The 21,269-nt window shown below is 38.5% G+C and overlaps 1 protein-coding gene and 1 pseudogene across 1 annotated transcript in view; both read left to right on the top strand.

Annotated features, from left to right (window-relative positions):
• LOC121265540 (G-type lectin S-receptor-like serine/threonine-protein kinase At1g11410) overlaps positions 1-21,269 on the top strand; it is a 92,972-nt gene that overhangs the window by 14,985 nt on the left and 56,718 nt on the right. The gene's annotated exons all lie outside the window — the stretch shown is intronic.
• Positions 4,623-8,591, top strand: LOC121264693 (annotated as a pseudogene).

Raw genomic sequence — 21,269 nt, 5'->3', positions numbered from 1 at the left:
AATATTCTAATAATATTTTATCATCTCAACTCAACTCAACTCAACTCAACTCAACTCACTTCAACATCCAAATGCAACTTTAGTCTTTGCATCCTCAGTATGCTCTTTCGAACTCGCTGCATCAGTAATCATCTCATAACAGATATTCAACAGCTCTGAATATCTATTAGAATTTGCCCGTTGTTCTCCTGCATCATAACTACTGCGGATTAATGTGTATCGCCTTTTGATATCCTTCTTCCATCGATCTAAAATGTACCTATCTGGCAAATTTTTTATCTCGTTACATTTGAACACGACAAAAATGTGCCGACACAATATCTCTCTCATCTGGAATAATCCACAAGAACACTTTGCAGCTGTATCCCCCTCACTAAAGTCCACAGAATGTGTAACCAGCTTAGTGAACTCTTCGAAACGAACTTCATCCTCTACCAGATAGGTTTTTACCTCACCATCACTTTTATTTAACTTTGGATTCATATCGATGATGCCTGTAATTTGAAGCTGAACTTCTTTGAATTTAGCATTGGTGTACAAATCTTGGAACTTCTCAATTGGAGATCTAGAAATGCAGGGAATCATGACATTAAACGAGTGGAAGTCTGCGGCATTTTCATTCTCAATCTTTTTTTTCAACGCGTTTTCAAACTGGTCAACAAACTCTTTTAAGCTCGTCTTAGCATGAACATACCCGTCAAAAAAGGTATTCATGCTCTCACTTCGTTGCGTTGTACTCATTCCAACCCAAAAGTACTCTTTTAAAAATGTTGTAACCCAATGCTCACGCTCAGCATATAAACTTTGCAACCACGCATTCTCATGCAAATTGTACTTGACAATTAACTGATCCCAACACCTCTCAAACTCTTCAATATTTTGGGTGTCATACACAAACTTCATTAACGCATTCTTCATCCCAGTTTTATAGGAAGCATAGGAGCCAAATTTTTTGAGGACTTTCTTCAAGATATGCCACAGGCAAAATCTATGTCGGGTCTCTGGGAAAACAATAGCTATTGCATTTTTCACCACTCTATCTTGATCAGTGATAATTGATTTCGGAGCTATGCCATCCATACACTGCAACCAGGTCTTGAATAACCACACAAAGGGTATCCTTACTAGAAATCAAGCCTGCTCCCAACAAAATTGACTGACCATGGTGGTTTACACTAACAAATGGTGCAAACGGCATCCCATATCTATTTGTCAGGTATGTGGTGTCGAATGTGACCACATCACCGAAATATTGGTAGGCAGCTCTACTACGGGGATCTGCCCAAAAGACATTTCTTAACCTCCCATCATCATCTAGATCCATCAACGCAAAGAATCCAGAATTTGTGTACTGCATTATACAAAAATACTCTTGAAGAGCACCAGCACCAAGTCGTAGATTTCTTACCTTGTCGATATAATTACGACAATCTTTTTCCAAAAATGGAAGGTTCTCGAATCCGCCCGCGCCAACAACAAGAGATCCAAAGCTCTTATTCATTCGGATGCCAGCCAAATCATTTGTATCTAAGACTCTTTTTGCGGAGTCACTCACTTCTCTATTATATAGAAAGAAGCGAGATTTCTTTAGACTCAGGCCGTGGTTATGGATATTATGAACTGTAGTCAACCGAAGCTTTCCATCAGATTTTAAGGCATTAATCTTTGCCTTACATTCTGTCTTTCCTGTCGGGCGTGGGTTGGCGACATTGAAAGTCCTATTACGGGCCTTCCCACTACGAGCACAAGCAAGGGTGACATACCTAACCGTCTCATCTTCTCCCATCTCAGTCCTTTTTGTCATCACCCCAAACCCGCACTTCTTAGCATATTGCTTATAATAACTCATTAAATCTTGAAAAGAATTAAACTCCATTCCCGACTTTGGCTCCTCAATCATGTCATCACCATCCATTTCAACATTCTGAGATGTCCCCGCACTGCAATCCTCAGTTTCCTCTGGAAGTGGTCTATCCTCATTACTTTCCTCAACTCTAGCGGATGTACATTATGCTTCAGTTTCCCCACCCTCGAGTTTATTATCCTCTGAATCAACTATTCTACTCGTAGCAAAGCTTGTATTGATGATAGGAGTCGGAGGAGATATGACATGTGGAAATGGGTAACCAGCATTCTGCAAAAGACAAAGAAATATGCAATTAAACTCCTGAATTGGAAAAACGAACTTATAAAAATAAATAATAACATATAATCATTATTTATATGTTGATTGGATATTTTTGTCCATCTGGATATGGCATAAATCCCGGTGGTCACGTAGGCACTTATCCATAGTAACTGTGCATATAATTTGGGATGTTTGGACAAGTTGATGGTATGTCCTAACATGTTATTGGATTTGTGTTATTGATGTATTTTAAAAATAAATATCAAGTCAATACATTCAAATGTTATTGATAGATTAAATTATATAACATACTGCGAATGAAAAATTTGAGTTGGATGGTGTTGGCGTGGATGGGTGTTCTTTACTGTTTCCCATGCTGAGAGGGAGCTAAAAGCAAATACTGGATCTAAAAAGTAAAAATGCAAATAAGGGAGCTCAAGTATATGGGCTATAGATATTCTTCTATACAAGTATAGAATGTGTAGAAACAACTCACAATTGGCAGTTTATTAGCAGGCCTACGACCATACAGATTCATCATTGTCCATCATATACTATGCACTTGTCTAATTAATTTACAGCCAAATAGTTGTCTAAATAGGAGAACTCTTGCTTAATCTACGATTGATTTTTCTGTTTTTCTGCTTTTCAACAACAATAAAACTTGTCCAATAATAATTCGAGCATGTTGAAATGATCTAAAGAAATCTGATGTGAATGCTTTCCCATTCTTTGTTTCACACTCTGGTTTCACTCCCACCCACTCCTACATAGAACTGGAAACGCACGCAGAAAGACAGTGATATTAAAGCCAATAAAAATGTGTAACTACATCAAAGGAGAAATTCAAAGAAAACAAACTACACTGACAATCAACAGTTAGCTTCCAACTACATCTACCACTTTTTAGATTTCTCAGCAACCAAGCGAAACAAAAAAATCACCATGTTGAACGAATGTGGGAATGTAAAAGACAATTTCAGATCAGCAAATGAAGAATAATAATGAAAACGAAAAATAAAAAGATAGACCATGGTGGAAAGAATAGTTGCCTGTGTCTAGCTTGAAATTTGTCGGAGATCTGCAGGCGGCTTTTGTGGGAATCGATTTGCTCGAACTCACATCTCCAGTAACCCGATGTTGGTACAAATCTCAGGCTGGATAATAAGTTACCTTTTGAGGTCGGGAGAAGATGAAGCTCGACACTTTGGGTCCAGATGAGAGGAGAAGACGGAACTCGGGAGCTCGGGATTCTACAACTCGGAAGAAGAAGAAGCTCGGGCACAAAGCGACCGTCGTTACCTATGAAGCAGGCTTAAGAAGAAGAATTTGCAGGCTCAACGAGGGGCAAGATGTCGAGGGAGAGAGACGGACGAAGCTTCTGTAAATCCAAAATAGAGAAGATGAGGGAGAGAGACAGACGAATAATGCTATGCGTTTTGCATTTTGCGTTTTGCGTTTTGGGTTTCCCGCTTGCGATTTCGTTCAGCCGCTGGGCCGCGTCGGGGACGCACCCCAGTTGCCCATAGAATTTCTGTAAAAATATATACTTTATCTTATGATTTTGTTCCTTCATTTTTGGTCATGTATTTTATTTTACTTTTAAATTTTTTAATTTTAATGGTTAAAAAACTAATTATTAATAAATTAATGTATTTTTTAAATTTTTAAAAAATTGAGAAATATTTTTAAAATATTTATATAAATATGCTCAAACAAGTCCAGCTGGCAGCAATCAATTAGCATTTTCTTGTATTGAACATCTTTGTCAAAGACCTTAGAACACTCTCATTAGATTAGCCAATGTTAAATGACATTTTTTATGAATGTAAGAAAAATTTGACTTTTAGCTATTTCATTCACATAAATTTCCACATTAAAATAGCTATTTTTTCATTATATAATAATAAAATAATATAAGATGAATTTGATTTTAGTTACTCACATCAAATCTTCACATTAGATTATACATTTATTCATTATATAGTAATGAATAACTAATAATTTCAAAAATATTTAATTTTTTTAATTATTAATTTATTTTATTTTATCATATTTTACTATTCTATCTATTATATATTAATTAATAATCATATTTTTATTAAATTAATATATCAATTATGATAAAATATATGATAGAAAGAAAGATAAAGAAATAATTAATAAAATATGTATTTGATATATGTACAGTAACCTTTAAATTTAGAAAAACTTTTAAAAGTTACCGTAACTAAATTTCAAATATTTATAATTTGGCTAATTCAATGTGAACATATTTTACTCTCCAATAGTTAAATATTCATTAAATTTAACTTTTAACTAATGAGAATGCTCTAAAAATTAAAAACCGCACCTAAAGTTGAGGCAGGTTGACCTTTCTCATTGATGTCGTTGAGATTGCCCCGTTTTTAAATTTATGATTTTGATTTCATCAACAACAACCGCAGGCAAAAAAATAACAATCAAGCTAGCTCGCTGTCTTGTTGGAAGAACCATGTACTTTCCTTCTAAACAGTTATTGCTTCTCTCTCTCCTTTTCCAAATATGCGTTTCCCTAGATACCATAACGCCGGACGAGCCTCTTAAAGACAGTGCGTCGGTGACGTCCTCGTCTCCCACAGAGAAACGTTTGCACTTGGGTTTTCAGTCTTGTAACTCTAGCCGTCGCTACGTCGGGATTTGGTATAACAAAGTGCCAGTGAAAACGGTTGTTTGGGTCGCTAACAGAGACGACCCTCTTGAAGACATTGCCGGTATACTCTTCATCGACGGTCATGGAAACCTCGTCATCACCGAGATGAACCGAAGCATCCCTATCTGGTCTACCAACGCTTCTGTTGTCTCCCCAAACCATTCCATGGCTAGGTTGTTGGACACCGGGAACCTCGTTTTGGTTCATCCAGAAACCCAGAGCTTTATATGGCAGAGCTTTGATTTTCCGACCGACACTTTGCTTCCGTTTATGAAACTAGGGCTCGATCGCCGTACTGGGCTGAACTGTTTCTTGACATCTTGGAAGTCCAAAGATGACCCGGGAACCGGCAACTGCACCTATGCGATTGATCCAACCGGGTATCCACAGCTGTTCTTATACGAGGGTGGGACTCCTTTGTGGCGGGGCGGATCTTGGACCGGACAAAGATGGAGCGCCGTACTCGAAATGACACAGAATTACATCTTCAACGTCAGCTACGTGCATAATCAAGATGAGATCACAATTGAATACGGTGTCACTGTACCTAACGTTTTCACTAGAATGATGGTGGAGGAACCTGGGGTCGTGAAGCGGTCTACTTGGCACGAGACCAGGTGGGTCGAGTTTTGGTCCGTCCCGAAAGAGAAGTGCGATAAGCAGACCAAGAATGCGGTCCAAATAGTTACTGTGACCCGAACAACCTAGAAAAGTTCGAGTGCACGTGTTTGCCCGGGTTTGAACCCAAGTCGGCCCGTGATTGGTTCCTGAGAGATGGGTCGGGCGGGTGCGTGAGGAATCAAGGAGTGTTCACGTGCAACAACGGAGAAAGGTTCGTGAAGCTTGCACGCGTAAAGGTGCCAGATACCTCGATAGCACGTGCAAACATGAGACTGTCGTTGAAAGAGTGCGAGCAAGAGTGCTTGAAGAATTGTACTTGTACGGCATACACCATTGCAAACGAGACAAAGGGAGGGATTGGGTGCCTTACATGGCACGGCAACTTGGTGGACACGAGAGTTTATTACAATGGAGGACAGTATCTATATCTACGTGTGGATGCAACTACTTTAGGTACTCCAGTTTTATTACTTTTTTTTTTTATCACTTAAAACATGATCCATGTTTCAAGCTGTATTTGATTGTCGATTCATATAAATTCAGTCTAATTTGAAATTGAGCCTAATATCTAAATATTAAAATTTTAAATTATTAAATTCATCTCAATTAAAAACTTTCTTACATGTGAGACCCATAATATTTTTCAAGTTAACACATCTTTATACGTGAGATCTACAACCTTTTTCAATTTTTCATAAAAAGTAACATATTTTAAACTCAATTTAGATAGATCCCACAAAACTTCCTTCACTACTCAATTCACTACTGTTAATATAGAATTGAACTCAACTATATTCAACGCAACATCTAAACGCAGCCTTAAGATCCTATTTTTACAACTCAACTCATCATTACAATTTTTTTAAATTTTCACATAAAATAAAATAAATAATTCAACTTTTTTAAATCTCAAAATAAAACTAATATTAAAAAAAATATTCTAATAATATTTTATCTAACATTTTAACTTTAATCTCAACTCATCTTATTTTATTTTATCTCATCTGTAAAAATAAATGAGAAAGTCGGAGAAGATTCAAGTTCATGAATCGCATATAAAGATTGAGTTTGCCACTTTTTATTTATTTATTTTCTATTATCTTTTTTTTATGCTTAGCTCAATTTGCAAAGAAGAATGGTCTTCTTCAGAATAAGAGAAAGCTAACGATTCTTGTGGTTTCTGTTGCTGTAATGCTGCTTATTGTGGCTTCCATTGTGTACTGGTTCATAATGAGGAAGATAAAGGGTAAGTAAAACATGATTTTTAAAGCGGGTTCTTCGTTTCTTTTGCACTTTGAGAATTTCTAACTATGTTTGACGAAGAAAAGACAAAACAAGTATACTTTTAGCATTACCTCCACTGGAGCAAGATTTGAAGAATCTTCAACTAGAAGGGAGCTCGATGGAAGTACGAGAAACTCAGATTTACAATTCTTTGAACTAAGTAAGATAGTTGCAGCCACGGATAACTTCTCTATTTCTAACAAGCTAGGAGAATGTGGTTTTGGATCAATGTATAAGGTAATCTCCTTGAAATTCAATTCATATGTGTGCAATGCATCAGTAATTCCATTCTGAATGTTGATCAAGGTTGAAATTGTTGTTTGCTTTCAGGGTTACCTATACAATGGAAAAGAAATAGCAGTGAAAAGACTATCAAAGTACTCAGGACAAGGGATAGAAGAGTTCAAGAATGACGTTGCAATCATTGCTAAACTTCAACACAGGAACCTTGTGAGGATTCTTGGTTATTGCGTTCAGGAAGAAGGAAAGATGTTAATCTATGAGTACTTGCCAAACAGAAGCTTGGAAACTTTCATTTTTGGTATGTCTTCTTTTCACATAAGCTTCTTCTTCTAGTGTTCAGCATTACCTACCAAGTTTGGACACTTTCATTTTTGGTATGTCGTCTTCTTTTCACATAAGCTTCTTCTTGCTTCTTCTAGTGTTTAGCAAATCATTTAAAGATTTGATCTTTTCATTTAGATGAAACAAAAAGGTCATTGTTAGATTGGGGCAAATGCTTTGAGATCATTTGTGGAATTGCTCGAGGGATCCTATATCTAAATCAAGACTCAAGATTAAGGATTATCCATAGAAATTTAAAGGCCAGCAATGTTCTACTTGACAATGCAATGCATCCAAAAATTGCAGATTTTGGTATGGCTAGAATTGTTGGAGGGGAGTCAAGGGACCAAATTGAAGCAAATACAAATCGTGTAATTGGAACATAGTAAGTGTGCTAGAAATTAAGGATACATTTATAGTACAAACCAATTTCCTTTTTTTAAGCAGAACATTAATCATATCATTTTAGTTTTGTGATAATTTCATTACGCTGTTGTAGTGGTTATATGTCTCCAGAGTACGCAGTGCATGGACAATTTTCAGTGAAGTTAGATGCATACAGCTTTGGGGTTTTGCTACTGGAGATTATTTCTGGCAAAAGGAACACTACTTATTTTCACGATGATCCCTCCTCAAACTTGATTGGGCATGTAAGTACAAGTGTATGCAAATAATTTGTCTTGTATTATTTAAACCTAAACACACGAACATGCTGTTTAACTGTAGGTTTGGGAGTTATGGAAAGAAGGCAAAGCCATGGAAATAGTTGATTCATCACCGGTTGACAAAACCCCTGATAATGAAGTTGCAAGATGCATTCAAATTGGGCTTTTGTGCGTGCAAGAATATGCAACAGATTGGCCGAACCTGTCAGCAGTCTTTGCAATGTTGGGTAATGACAGACCTCTTCCTTCTCCACAACAACCTGCATTTGTTTTGAAGGGTAGTAACCATCGGAAAGACACATCAACTAGCGAAGGAGCCATTTCTATCAATGAAGTAACAGTTTCTTTGATTCACGGACGTTAATGTCGAATTCTGTTTGGTGCATTGTATTGACATGAAGTTAGTGTTACTAGGGTCATTTTTTTTTTCAAAATAGAAAATGTAAGCCCTAAAGTCGTGCAGGGGTGTGTGAGGTTGGGTTTGTGCGTGCGAGCATGTGGGGGTGTGTGTGTGAGGTTGGGTGTGTGCGGGCGAGTACATGGGGGTGTGTGTGTGAATATACCCTTACTTAAAAACTAGTACATAAGCTAAATGTTTACCATCTTTATGCCTTGAAACTTAATTAAACCCAGTTAATGAGGATATGCGGATACTCAAAATTTTCCTAATTGAAAAGGTTTTATTTGTTGAAGTCCCTGCCCAAGCAATGACTGCTTGCTTCTCAACCTTCAGCACTCAGCACTCAACACCCAACACCCAGCGTTCAATGCCCAAATGTCCATTTAATGCATAAATGCATTCATATGTGAAACTTTCGCCTATAAATTGAGACTCCCAGCGAGAGTCTCAAATCACACCCAAGAAGAAGAGAAAAGAGAGAGAACCCGGAGAGCTCTGAGAGAAAAGAAGAGAGTTGAGTTGAGTGGAGTGTGAACCTCCTCCTCTGTAATATTTTCTTATGTACCGCTATTTAATAGTGAAACTCTTTTCTGTGGATGTAGACAGCTGCCGAACCACGTTAAATTTTCTTGGTGTCACTCAGTGCATGAGTGTACTCTTTTATTCCGCTTTTATCCCTTCCGCTGTGTTGATTTCCCTAACATTATTCTAGCAAATGGAAATTAGGTGTATCTATCTATCCAACATATGGCTACTACAATTAGGACATTAGATAGATGTTATTGAATATTTTAGTTACTGTGTATATTAAAATAATTAGATTGATTAGTGAAATTATCAAAACACTTCATAGTTGAAATAAAAATGACTTTTGTCCCCACCTACAATTTATAAATACTAATAATCAAATAGATATATATATATATATATCTCTCATACGTTCTTTACACTTTACAGATACCCTGCCCACAGACCGTTGAGAACAAAGCTGAAAGCCATAGAACTCAGCTTGCCAATGCAATAGGATCCAACCACGATGGTACAACTTGTTTAACATGATCATGCAATACCACCTATGATTTTTCTAGTTCAATGTTGTACAGTGTGATGAAGACACCATCAAAAGCAAGGCTTTTAGTAGTGTTGGCAGCATCTGAATTCAAATGCAATATTGAAGTGGCCCGAGGGTTTTTTTACCAGAAAGAGAGAGTTCCTTGTTAAACTGCTCTGACATTTAGAAGCATTAACCACTTTATTAAAACATATAGAGGTTAAAGTGACAAGTGGAAATAGAGGACAATAGAACAAGACAATGATTGAGAAAAGGATAAACTGACGAAAAAGAAGTAACCAACTCTCTCTCTCAGATGAGCAATTCCATTCTCTCCCTTCTCCCCTATAGAGAATTCCCCACTCTCAGTAGAATTAACCGTTCTTTCTAAACCTTCCCTTTCTGCAAGCATAAGTTTCTCTTATTGAATCCCTCCAATTCAGAGCTAAAAAAATCATCACTCAGGCTGAAGCCCTTTCATGGAACGACCTAAACCTAGAACCTTGGAAAACAAGCCTTGGAACTTCAAAGGGATATCATACATGATATCCCCTTCACATGTCTATTTTCTGGATTCAGGTCCACGGGTTGCCACTCGAGATACTGACTAATGCAAATGCAACAAAAATTGGTCAAGTCATAGGTAATCTTCTCGAAGTTGACTTTGCATCCATCTTTGGAGTCACGATCAGAAGATATCTAAGAATAAAGGTGGAAATCAACATTCACAATCCATTACCAGAATGCTTTGATCTTATCCGTCCCAATGGAATCTCTAACATGATATTCTTCAAGTACGAGCGTCCTTTGGAGTTCTGTTACACTTGTGGGAAGCTAGGTCATATTAAACAAGCTTGTCCCAACTATGTCAAAAATAACAATGGTTCATCGTACGGGCCATGGATGAGAGCAGCCTCAACAAATAATCGTCGAGGGAATCCATTTGATATCCCTCGGAATGAATATGAATTGCCGCCCGCGTACACAAGCACATCGCACCAGCAAATGGAGCGAGCTGTAAACCTAACTTCCATGCATGCAAGCAGAAACAATGAAGAACCCCTACCTATTATGGAACTTCTAAGGATCTTGCTTACAAGGCAAAAAGGAAAAGGAAAAATGTTCTCTGAATGAAATAGCTATTAGCTTGGAGTGCGGGAAGAAGATGATCATGGTAGCCATGCACAAATAGGAACAATTCCAATCATAGAAAGTCAAAAGTTGATGGAAAGTCAAACTTTAAACAATAAGTTTCCATATGCTGAAAACTTGTCGTTTACGTGGGACAAACAAACACAAGCATTAAATGCAGCACAAGACAAACACATGCAGGAATTAAATGCAGCCTACAAATTATCCTCTATTTTCAGCTATGAAACCCAACCATTCCACGTATTGAGTCTTATGATAAATCCATCTCTGCCACATTTACCATCTGTTTTAATGCAGCCCACATTTGTCCCCCCTAAGTGTATCCCTGAAATGGAAGACAATCAGTCATCCAATATATCTCAGAAGGGACAAAAGCCGTCAGTCTTCAAAAGGATTCTTAAGCAATTTGAGGATCTACATGGGCCCATTTATGCATCAAGCCCAACGATATCTTTACTTGTTAGCCCAATGGGAAAAACTTGTCTAGCCCTGAGGACATTGGAGTATGAGAATCCTATCTACTTAGAAAAGCCTTTAAAGCCCAGTCCCAAAAAGCCCACTGAGGCCTTATGGTCGATAGCTATGCTCCATTCTCTGGAACCAAATCTTTAGCTTTCGCTAGACTCTCAGCAAGAAGTGGACACAGTAGCCCTAACTGATGCATCATAGTCCTCAACAACACATTTGAAGCTAGCGGGCAATAAGAGAGTGTTGGATCTTCCAGATAATGATGTTCCCCCAAAGAAGAGAGCAAATCTAGTAATCATGGATTCGACAAAGACAACAGTTGCAGTTAATGATGCTCTTAACGTTCAACCTAGGGAAGATCCGACTCTAGAAGAAGATCTATCGTTCAATGCATATCTTCAGAAGATTTAGAAGGAGAATAAGAAAAAAAAGGGGAAGAAACGTGCAAGCAACCTGGGAAGATTTCATCCATACTCAAAGAGCAATGTCTTCAGCACAGGCGGTAACCTCTCTTAATCTTCCTCAGACTTTATTACTCCAAATGTCCATAAGGAGGCAGGGCCTTACCTACCCCAAGATGATATATGAGGATCCTCTCATGGAATTGCAGAGGTCTGGCCTGACCTGTTGCAAAAAGAAGCTTGAGGGCCCATATTAGGTCTCACAAACCTGATGTGGTCTTGTTATTGGAGACTTTTTTGCAGGATAACAATACCATTGGTGTTGTAAATGCTTTAGGCTTTTCTTTGTCTATAAGTGTGCCTTGTGTAGGGAAAAAGGGTGGCCTCTTGCTAATGTGGCGCCCTGGTGTGGATATGGAACCAATCTTCGTTTCTAGTAATGTTATTGCCGTAATAGCGTACTCTGATCCTGTTTATATGCCAATGCTTTCTCAGAAATTGAACTTTTGGAATTTGCTTTCTTTTATAGTCAATAGCTACTCAGGTCCTATATTGGCTATAGGGGATTTTAATTCCCTCTTGAGCCAACAAGAAAAGTTGGGTGGAAGGCCGTTTGCTTCTTCATCTTCTCCCTCTGGGTTTCAGAATTTTATGAAAGTTAACGGGTTTGCAGATTTAGGCTATTGTGGTCCTAAATTCACATGGTCTAATAATAAGCAAGGTAGAAGTAGAATTAAGGAGAGATTGGACTGTGTCATTTCAAACTCACATTGGACTATGCTCAATCTTGATTCCAGGCTCTTCAATCTTCCCATGCATAACTCTGATCACTCGCCTATTTTACTTTTCACTCAAGGAAAGACCAAAGTCAAAAGACCCTTCAAGTTTGAGGAGTTCTGGTCCAGAGATGAGTCTTGTGCCTCAGTGATAAAGGAAGCCTGGTCTATTGTAGTATATGGCACCCCTTTCTTTATACTAACTCAAAAACTCAAAACAGTGAAGAAAGCTATTAAAGCTTGGAATGTTAAGCACTTTGGTCATATTCAAACTAGCATAAAGAGTCTCACTGACTTGATTAGTCAATTTCAATAGCAGGACGTTCAACAATAGGATCTTCCCAAAAATTCTTTTTCCCACGAGGAATCTGTCAAAGATTGCCTTAATGAATATCTTAAAAGAGATGAATTATTGTGAAAACAAAAATCAAGAATCCAATGGTTGACAACAGCAAACTTGAACACTAGATTCTTTCATGTAGAATGACTCCAATCAATGGGATTCCAACCCTCTGAATATTCAGTCCATGTTTCTTAACCACTTCCAAAATATATTTCAGTCTTCTAATCCTACTTTTCCTGAAAACTTGGACAACCTTTTCTGAGAAACTATAACAGACCAGGAAAATGAGATCCTTTCTCATTTTCCATCAGAAGAGGAAATTCTGAGTACCACCAACCAAATACCTTTTTCAAAGGTCTTGGTCCAGATGGGTTCACTAGGTTTTTCTATAAAAAATACTGAGAAATTGTCAAAAAGGGATTGATTCAAGCCATAAAATGTTTTTTCATAGATGGCAAGTTGCTTAAAGAGATGAATCATACACATATTGTTCTCATTCCCAAGAATAGTTCCCATAGCACAATTCATCAATATAGATCCATTAGCCTCTTGAATGTAAGTTATAAAATCATAGCCAAACTTCTAGCTAATAGGCTAAAGGGAGTTATGCACAAGTTCATCTCTCCTAACCAATCAGCATTCCTCTTAGGAAAAGTTATTCAAGAAAATATCATCCTTGCTCAAGAAGTGTTTATTGTTTTGAGGAAAAAACAAGGTAGACAAGGACTTATGGCAATCAAAATAGATATGAAAAAATCATTCGATTTTATGGAATGGAATTTCATTCTCAATATCTTCAAATGTCTTGGTTCCAATAGTACTTGGATTCATTGGATCAAGGAGTGTATCACTACAATCTCATATTCTGTAGTGATCGTTTGTAACCCCCATGGCTTTTTTCATCCTTCAAGAGGACTCAGGTAAGGAGACCTTCTCTCCCCTTTTTTTTTTATACTAGGTTCAAATGCCCTCTCTAGGTTGATACTAAGGCAGGAACAAATTGAGTCTCTAAAAGGAGTTAGTGTATGCAGGAATGGACCTTCTCTCTCACATTTGTTGTTTGCAGATGATCTAATTCTCTTTGGATATGTCAACTGCAACACTGCTTTAGCATTTGCAAGAACTCTTAATACCTATTCTAAGTGGTCGGGCAAAAAATCAATAATTCCAAGTCCTCCATTCAGTTCAGCAATAATAGTAGACAAGAAATCAAAAGAGATATTAGGAATATCCTTCATTTCAAGATCTCTCCCTCTATGATTAAATATCTACAAGTGCCTCTAAACTCTGGCAGTCCAATGAAATCACATCTCAGTGATATCTTGGCTAAAATTCAAGATAAACTTGCAGGATGGAAATCAAAGCTTCTTTCTCAAGCAAGGAGGACCACACTTATCAGATCTGTAGCAAGCACAATACCTTCCTATACCATGGCTACAACTTTGATACCTGTTAACATGGCAAAAAAAATTGATAGTGTATTGATGAGGTTTTCGTGGGGCTTTGATAATCACAAGAAACATAAATATACCCCAAGGCTTGGCTTTCCATTTGCATGCCCAAATCCATGGGAGGCTTAGGAATCAGGCTCACTGTCCATTTCAACAAAGCTCTTCTTGCCAAACTAGTCTGGCACCTTATGAATAATGAAACAAGTGCCTGGAAAACAACTATTTTGAACAAATATTTGACAAACAATTACTGGGCGAATGTTATGGCCAAAGACTCAAATTCAAGATTCTGGAAAAGCCTGATAAAGCAAAAGGATCTCATCTTGTCAAGTGTTATCATTCAGATTAATAATGGACCTGCTACTCGTGTGTGGTCTGACCCTTGGCTACCTTGCTTACATCCTCCACTCCCTACACCACATAGTCAAGGTACACATCGAAACTCAGATCTTAGAGTTGCTGAGCTAACACTTGAAAATCCTAGGAGATGGAACATGCTTCTTTTGAATACTCTTTTCTCATTTGCAACAATTACAACAATACAAAAAAATCATCTTTCTCAATACCAATTCCATAATATCATAGGCAAATGGATTTGCCCAAATGGAAACATCACTCTTCAGGTAATTACAGTATAAAGTCTGCTTATGCAGCTTTAGTTCTCAACATAAATACAAGCATACCTGATGTCCTTTGGAAAAAATTATGGGCTCTCAAATTGCAAGATCGTTTCAAACGTTTCCTATGGAAAGTTTTCAATGAAATCCTTCCTACTAGTCTATCTCTCAGTCACTATATTGCACTAATAGAAGATCAAGTTCTTTGTCCTCTTTGTCATATGGAGAATGAAAATCTGGATCATCTATTCCTTAATTGTAGTTTTTCTAGAATTTTGTGGAGAATGCCCCATGGCCACTTGATATAACTTGTTTCAAACAAGTTGGAATCAGGAATTGGATCAATATTATCCTAAACCCATCAGAAAAATTAAAGATCTCTGCTTCTGAAGCTCATAACTTTCGGCTTTCCTCTACATTAGCTATGGATAACTTATGGTTTATAAGAAATCATATCACACACAACATTGCAAACCATACATTTGACTACTTCATAAAAAAAAACATTGGATCTATATAGAGAACATGACAGAGCCTGGGAACTGAAGTCCATAGAATCAAACCAAAGTTGGAGTCCTCCTAAATCCGAGGATACTTTTTCTATTACCTTTGATGTGGCAATTAGAAATGATAGGAGCACTTCAATAGCAGTATGCAGAAATAGTCTTGGCACATTACAATTTGTTGTAGCACACTACAATTGGAGTGCTGATCCAAACATCGGGGATGCGATGACTGCCTTCATAGGGGTCCAAGAAGCACATACAAGGAAGATTAATAAAGTTGTTCTTGAAGGAGACTCTCTAAATACAATCAATTCCATCAATAATCCTCATAAAGTCATTAACTGAGAAACTAAAGGGATAGCTCGAGACACTCGGTTTCAGCTCAAAGACCTTTAAGTATGGCAAGCTGAAAAGATACATCGATCCCAAAATCAATGCGCACATTCCATTGCGCAATGGGCTCATTCCAACCTAGAGTTTGGAAATATCTCACTCATCAAAATCCCCACCTATTTGCTGGAATTTCCCAGTGGGAAAGACCCATCGTTTGTAAATTATTAGCCTTCTATGTTTGGCTTTGTTTAATCTGGTTTTCTTTTGTGGTATAAGGAACAATTTTAGTTTTTGGAATGAATCTATTACTTGCTGAGGGGAAAAAAAAAAAGACAAGAAGGATAAACTGGTGAAATTCTATCCGATCATTCTTTTATCAATTCTATTTTGAACGTAGTCTTGGCCACCAAACCCAGCTAGAATTTTAATTTTCAGATATTTTCATTTACATGAACAATTACATCATTCAAAAGGACAAATTAATAGGAGAAAGTGCAACTCACGGTTAAGGCATGTTTTGTAGCCGTTGTCGTAACTGCTATCCAACACCTACATGAGGAGGAAGGAAAGGGTGGCTGGGACTGGTGAGCTTCCGATGCCCAAGTCAGTTATCATGAGAGCTTAGTCTCTGAGAACGGAGAGGATGAGTCTTACCCGTCAAATACCTCTCTTTCCTTCATGTCACAGGCTTGCTTTTATTCGTGCCCTGTTCCTCGTAAAACTCACCCATCACGGTCATCATTCTCCTTGTCGAGACAACGGGACATGGCATTTAATGCGACCAAATGGTGGAGGCCACTCTCGGACGCATTTAATGCGTCTGATTATTCGGGGGACAAGATCCTAAGCTGTCTTGGTCCCATTAATGCACTAGGGCAGGAGACAGGGGCAGGCCACTAGCTAAACCACTTGGCTGTGGGTTTGCCCGGGCCTTTCTCCCAGAGTTCTTTTGACCCATTCCCCTTACGGCCTGTGGGCTCTACTAGGCAGTTCGGGAGTGCAAACATCACCATTCTAGTTACCTTGCGAATTCCCTATATGCTGGCGTAGAGGGAATTTAAACCTTTCCCACGTCCATAATATGCCCGCACGTTCGTACGTATTCCTGCCTTGGGAATATGCGCAACTATCGCCTTGTCATGTCCCATCACACTTCCTTCTGGGCCGTTGCCCTTACCTTATTTACTCCTCTCTCTGGTTCCCATCACGACACTCGCTCAACCTTTGTATACTCTCCCTTAAGTAGCTTCTCCCCCCTCTCGCATCGCTACCCACGTTGTACTACCTTCTTCCTAGGTATCTCCCATGGCTTCGTGAAATGCCTCTCGCAACAGGCCTCCCTCCTTCAATGGGTTCACCCTTGGTGCCCTGTGGATGACGTACTCGATCCTAAAATCAGTGGTTTTGGAGCTTCTAGAGGTCGATTGCATCGCTGTTAACTCAGCGTGCAACCCCAAGAAAGTGGCTCTGTACACTGGCACATTCTCCCATGGTCTCAGTCTCCCTTTTTGTCGCTCGATTAGCGACTTCTTGGACTTCTTAGGCCTGGCCTCTGTGCAACTAAACTCCCACGCCTGGCGAATTCTTCTAGCATGTTGAGGGGCATGACGCATGATATTCTTGGAGCCTACAAGGGAGGAATATCCAGATTTGACCACGCAGGAGTTCCTGTTCACCCATATAGTTCATACCATCCAAGTGACAATTTGCAACTTCCAATCTCGGTCAAAATTAGCCATGTCACTCCCATGCCAAGCGATGGCAGAACAAATTCTTCTCCTTCTCAAGAGATGTGAGACCCCAATATTAGTGTGTTTTAATTTATTCACTATTATTATTAGTATTTTTTTTTATATTATTGGTTTGGGCCTTTTGTGTAGTGGGTTAGTTTTGAGGTTTATGTGTTTTGTTTGGTGAAATTGGATCCTATATGTTTAAGTGAGTTTTGTTTTAAGTGTGAGAATTCTATTTCTGGCCCAATCCATGTGTGTGAACCCATAAGTTACAAACAAGGAGCCCAACCCCTTTCCTCTTGCCATGCGTTTTGACTAAGGGAAGGGAGGAACCCTAAGTCCCTTCTTCATTCCTTTTTCCCCAGCGCCGCACAAGTCCCCCCCCCCCCCCGGGCGGAGCTCTCCTCTTCTTCATCCCACAGTATTGAGACATGCATGTCGTCCTTCACCTCGTGCCATGTGCAACCAGCTTTGTCCTTTCACCCAATCAAAGGCTATATCTTCTCTGTTAGGGTTCTACTCCGCTACCAACCACTAGCATCCATCGCGAGAGTCCTCTTCAGCCACCCTCTTAAACTCATCAGATTTGCCAACCACTACTTTCCCAACCCTGTAGGTTCAGGTTTTGCTCAGGTCAACCACTATTCACCGTGCTCAGTCGCTCACCACCACCCTCTCCGTTACGTGAGTCCTCTCCACCCTCTTTTCTGCTAGTCTCATCACCTTTAAGCTTTTCCCCAGCCGTGGGTCTCCATTAATGTGTCTAGATTTGCCTTCGTTATAGTGCGCCACCACTGCCGACTCGCTCTGCCACACAACGCGCACGCACACTCGCTGACAGCTTAGACAATGCTCTTGATCATCCAGAAATTGCTTGTCCGCCCTGTAAGTACCTCTCCAAAGCGACCCTTGGGATTATGACATCCACTTATCACTAACATTGTTTACAGTCTAGTTGTGTTAAGATGGGCCTTGGGCCCCACGAAGTGTTGAGATTGATAATCGTAGTAATGGTTGGGAGTGGGCCATGGGCCAGATGGAGGATGGATTATGCGTGTAGTTGGGTTTGTAAAACTGTGCACTTTTTGACTGTTGTGATCATGTCATCCAAGATACTATCTACAAGCATTTGTATATTTACCTTTATTAATATATGTGTAAAATCCCGTACCCGGAAGGGTCGGAGGATTACTACTTGTCACTTACAAACCTGTGTCTCCAAGCATATAAAACTCCAAGGACATCATAAATAGTACACAATTTCATATTTTCCAAATAACCATAATACAAACTCCATAAGTCATCATTACGAAATAAAATAAATCAAAGGGGGTCCATAATTTTCCAATAATCTCAACGAAATAAAATAATACATTTTTAGATCTCAATAGGTCCAAACAACACAAAGTACTTCAAATACTCAAGTTAAATCATTCTAATAACGATGGTACTCTTAGGTACTCGACCTTCTATCCACATCTAGCCAAGCTCCAATTTCTAATCCTGACCCCCAGCTAGGTAATCAACGTCATCTGAAAAATAATGAAGATAATGGGTGAGTTATCCACAACTCAGTAAGCAGAGAACATATACTAGTATGTAAACATGAGCAATTTTTAGAAAATTTAGCATGCAGGAGCAAAACATTTCATTTTCTTGTACACATCTCAAAACGTATTATCAGAAAGAAATCCGAGTAACTTTTCAATATTTTCATATTCATAAATTGTTTTTATATTCAAATATTATTTTCATATTCAATTACCATTGTCATATTCAAAATCACTTTGGCGTAACCTAACTGCACGTCTTCATCTTATTATAAGATATCATATACCATGTTTAACCCTTGTGGTAGGGTTGTGCTATCTCCGGTGGCCAAACTAGGCAGTATCATATTGTGAAACTTTCCATTTTTCAATCTCGGAATGTCGAGTGTGCACACAGGAAAGAACACATAAAATACATTTTTTTTCCAAAATGGGTGCACTCATATCATATCATATTATGTTGGTACCAACCATATCACGTGAACCAGTATCATCATATCATAACCATATTCAAAATCAGAATCGAAACAGATAAGTATGCCAAAAGTTTTTCATATCCATATCGTATCAAACCACGTGCTAAATATATTCATATCATTTCCATTCGATCAAAAACAGATCCAAATTATTTTCATATCATGTGTAAAAAAAATTCACAAGTATCATATTCGTTCTTTTGCAAATTTCAGAAATATGTCAAATATTGCTCACGTCTACACTATTCATGTCAAAAGCATTTCTTTTCTCTTTCATACATATCTCATGAGTGAATGCGAAACATACACCGAGGTTGTTTTTCACATTTTCCTTTTAAAACAAAATGCACATTTTTACAGATCAACCTCAGTTCATTTCTTTTTATGCAAATCTAGCATAGGAACCCCGCGTACATGGACTTCTTAGCCCTTCGAAAATTTCTTCAAAAATGTTGTACAAATATTAATCTTCACCAATAACACAAAATCACGAATTTTTTTTTTATATAAATTTCCAATCGAACACGTATTCCAATATTTAAGTCTAAGATGCTAAAATAACTTACTTTAAATTCCTCGAAAACCTAAATTCACGAAATCCTAAAATGTTAATACCTCCCAAAATTCAAACTGAAACTCTAACTAAAGTATTAAACCCTAACTTATTTACTATTGAAAATCAAACTATCAAATTCAATACTGCGTAACATAATTGTACCAAAACTTCTTTTTAAGTTATACATAAAGACTTTTTAACAAACTAGGTCATGAAAAAATTACAACGTTATCACTTAATTTTAAAAGAAGCTTTACTTAAAATAAATTTAACTTACCAAAATCATTTCTGTAAACATGAAAAACTTAGAGTTTACAAATACATATTAAAGGTTTAAAACATAATAATGAAACTTGTGACTCATAGGTAATAATGTAATTTTATTTATTTCTTAGACCGACTATGCAATGGCTTTTGAAATTCTTCATCACTTGAAAACGTGATCAAAGGGCATAACAGTAATAATTCCTATTCTATTAGGTTACAGACTTACATATATATAAATATATATATATACACTACTATTTAAATCAACAACATGAAAAAAAAAACAGAGAAATGAAGTGCAGCGGCGAGCTTACGACCAAACCGAGAGTATGCGCGGAGGGGCAAGGCGTGACGTGCTGGCTGGAGGAGCTATGGTGGCGCGACTGGAGCGCAACGAAGGCGTACGGCTACGAGGCTACCTACGCTGGGCAGCGAGAGCGAGAGAGACACACGGTGAGAGAATGAGGGAGAGACCGAGAGAGAAGATCAAATAACTAGAAGTGGCATGAGCTTACCGGGGGGACTTGAGGAGGCGTGCGGCAGACTGGGGTGATGGGAAGTCCAAGCTGGCAGTTTCTGTGGGGGCACAATGCAATGGAGCTCTCGGTGGAGGGTAATTGCAGCGGCTTGAACGTTGCTCTTTTTTGGACAGCCAAAATAGGGGATTCCGGGGCTTGCAATCGAGGCTATGGGGGTGTTAGGCGGTAGCTTCGTGTGGATGGGCACTGTGGTGAGGTCCAGACATAGGTTCAAAGTGAAGAGTGGATGTCGGTTTGGCCTTCTATGAAAAGGAGAATGGTTGACACTTAATCTAGGGTTGAGAAAAGCTTAACATATATATGAGCTATAAGTGGAAAGCAAATAAAACCTAATGAAGAGGAAGGGATGGACGTGCATGAAAAAGGAAAGATGGTGTGAACCTGTGCGACGTGAATTCTGGAATCGTTTTCACGGGCCTGGGCTTGGCAGCAGGCTGGGTCTCACAATATGTCTTGATTATTTAATTGTGTTGTCTTTTGCCATGTGGTGTGATTTGAAAACTGAGTTTTCGTGTCTTAGTAATATTTTTGTGGCCACGTGTGTATCACAACCCTAAGCCGAGATAGGGTATTATCTCGATGGAGCTTCTCCAGTCACTCGGGAGCATGTAAAACATGGTGACGTCCCCTGGGCTATCGTCGAGCGATAGTTGGCTTGGCCAAGATGGTAATGCTCTTGGCACGACTCTGTAGCCC

The sequence above is a fragment of the Juglans microcarpa x Juglans regia genome, chromosome 5D (assembly GCF_004785595.1).
Source record: "Juglans microcarpa x Juglans regia isolate MS1-56 chromosome 5D, Jm3101_v1.0, whole genome shotgun sequence".
NCBI classification, from domain to species: Eukaryota; Viridiplantae; Streptophyta; class Magnoliopsida; order Fagales; family Juglandaceae; genus Juglans; species Juglans microcarpa x Juglans regia.
This window is presented reverse-complemented; position numbering and strand designations above follow the sequence as displayed.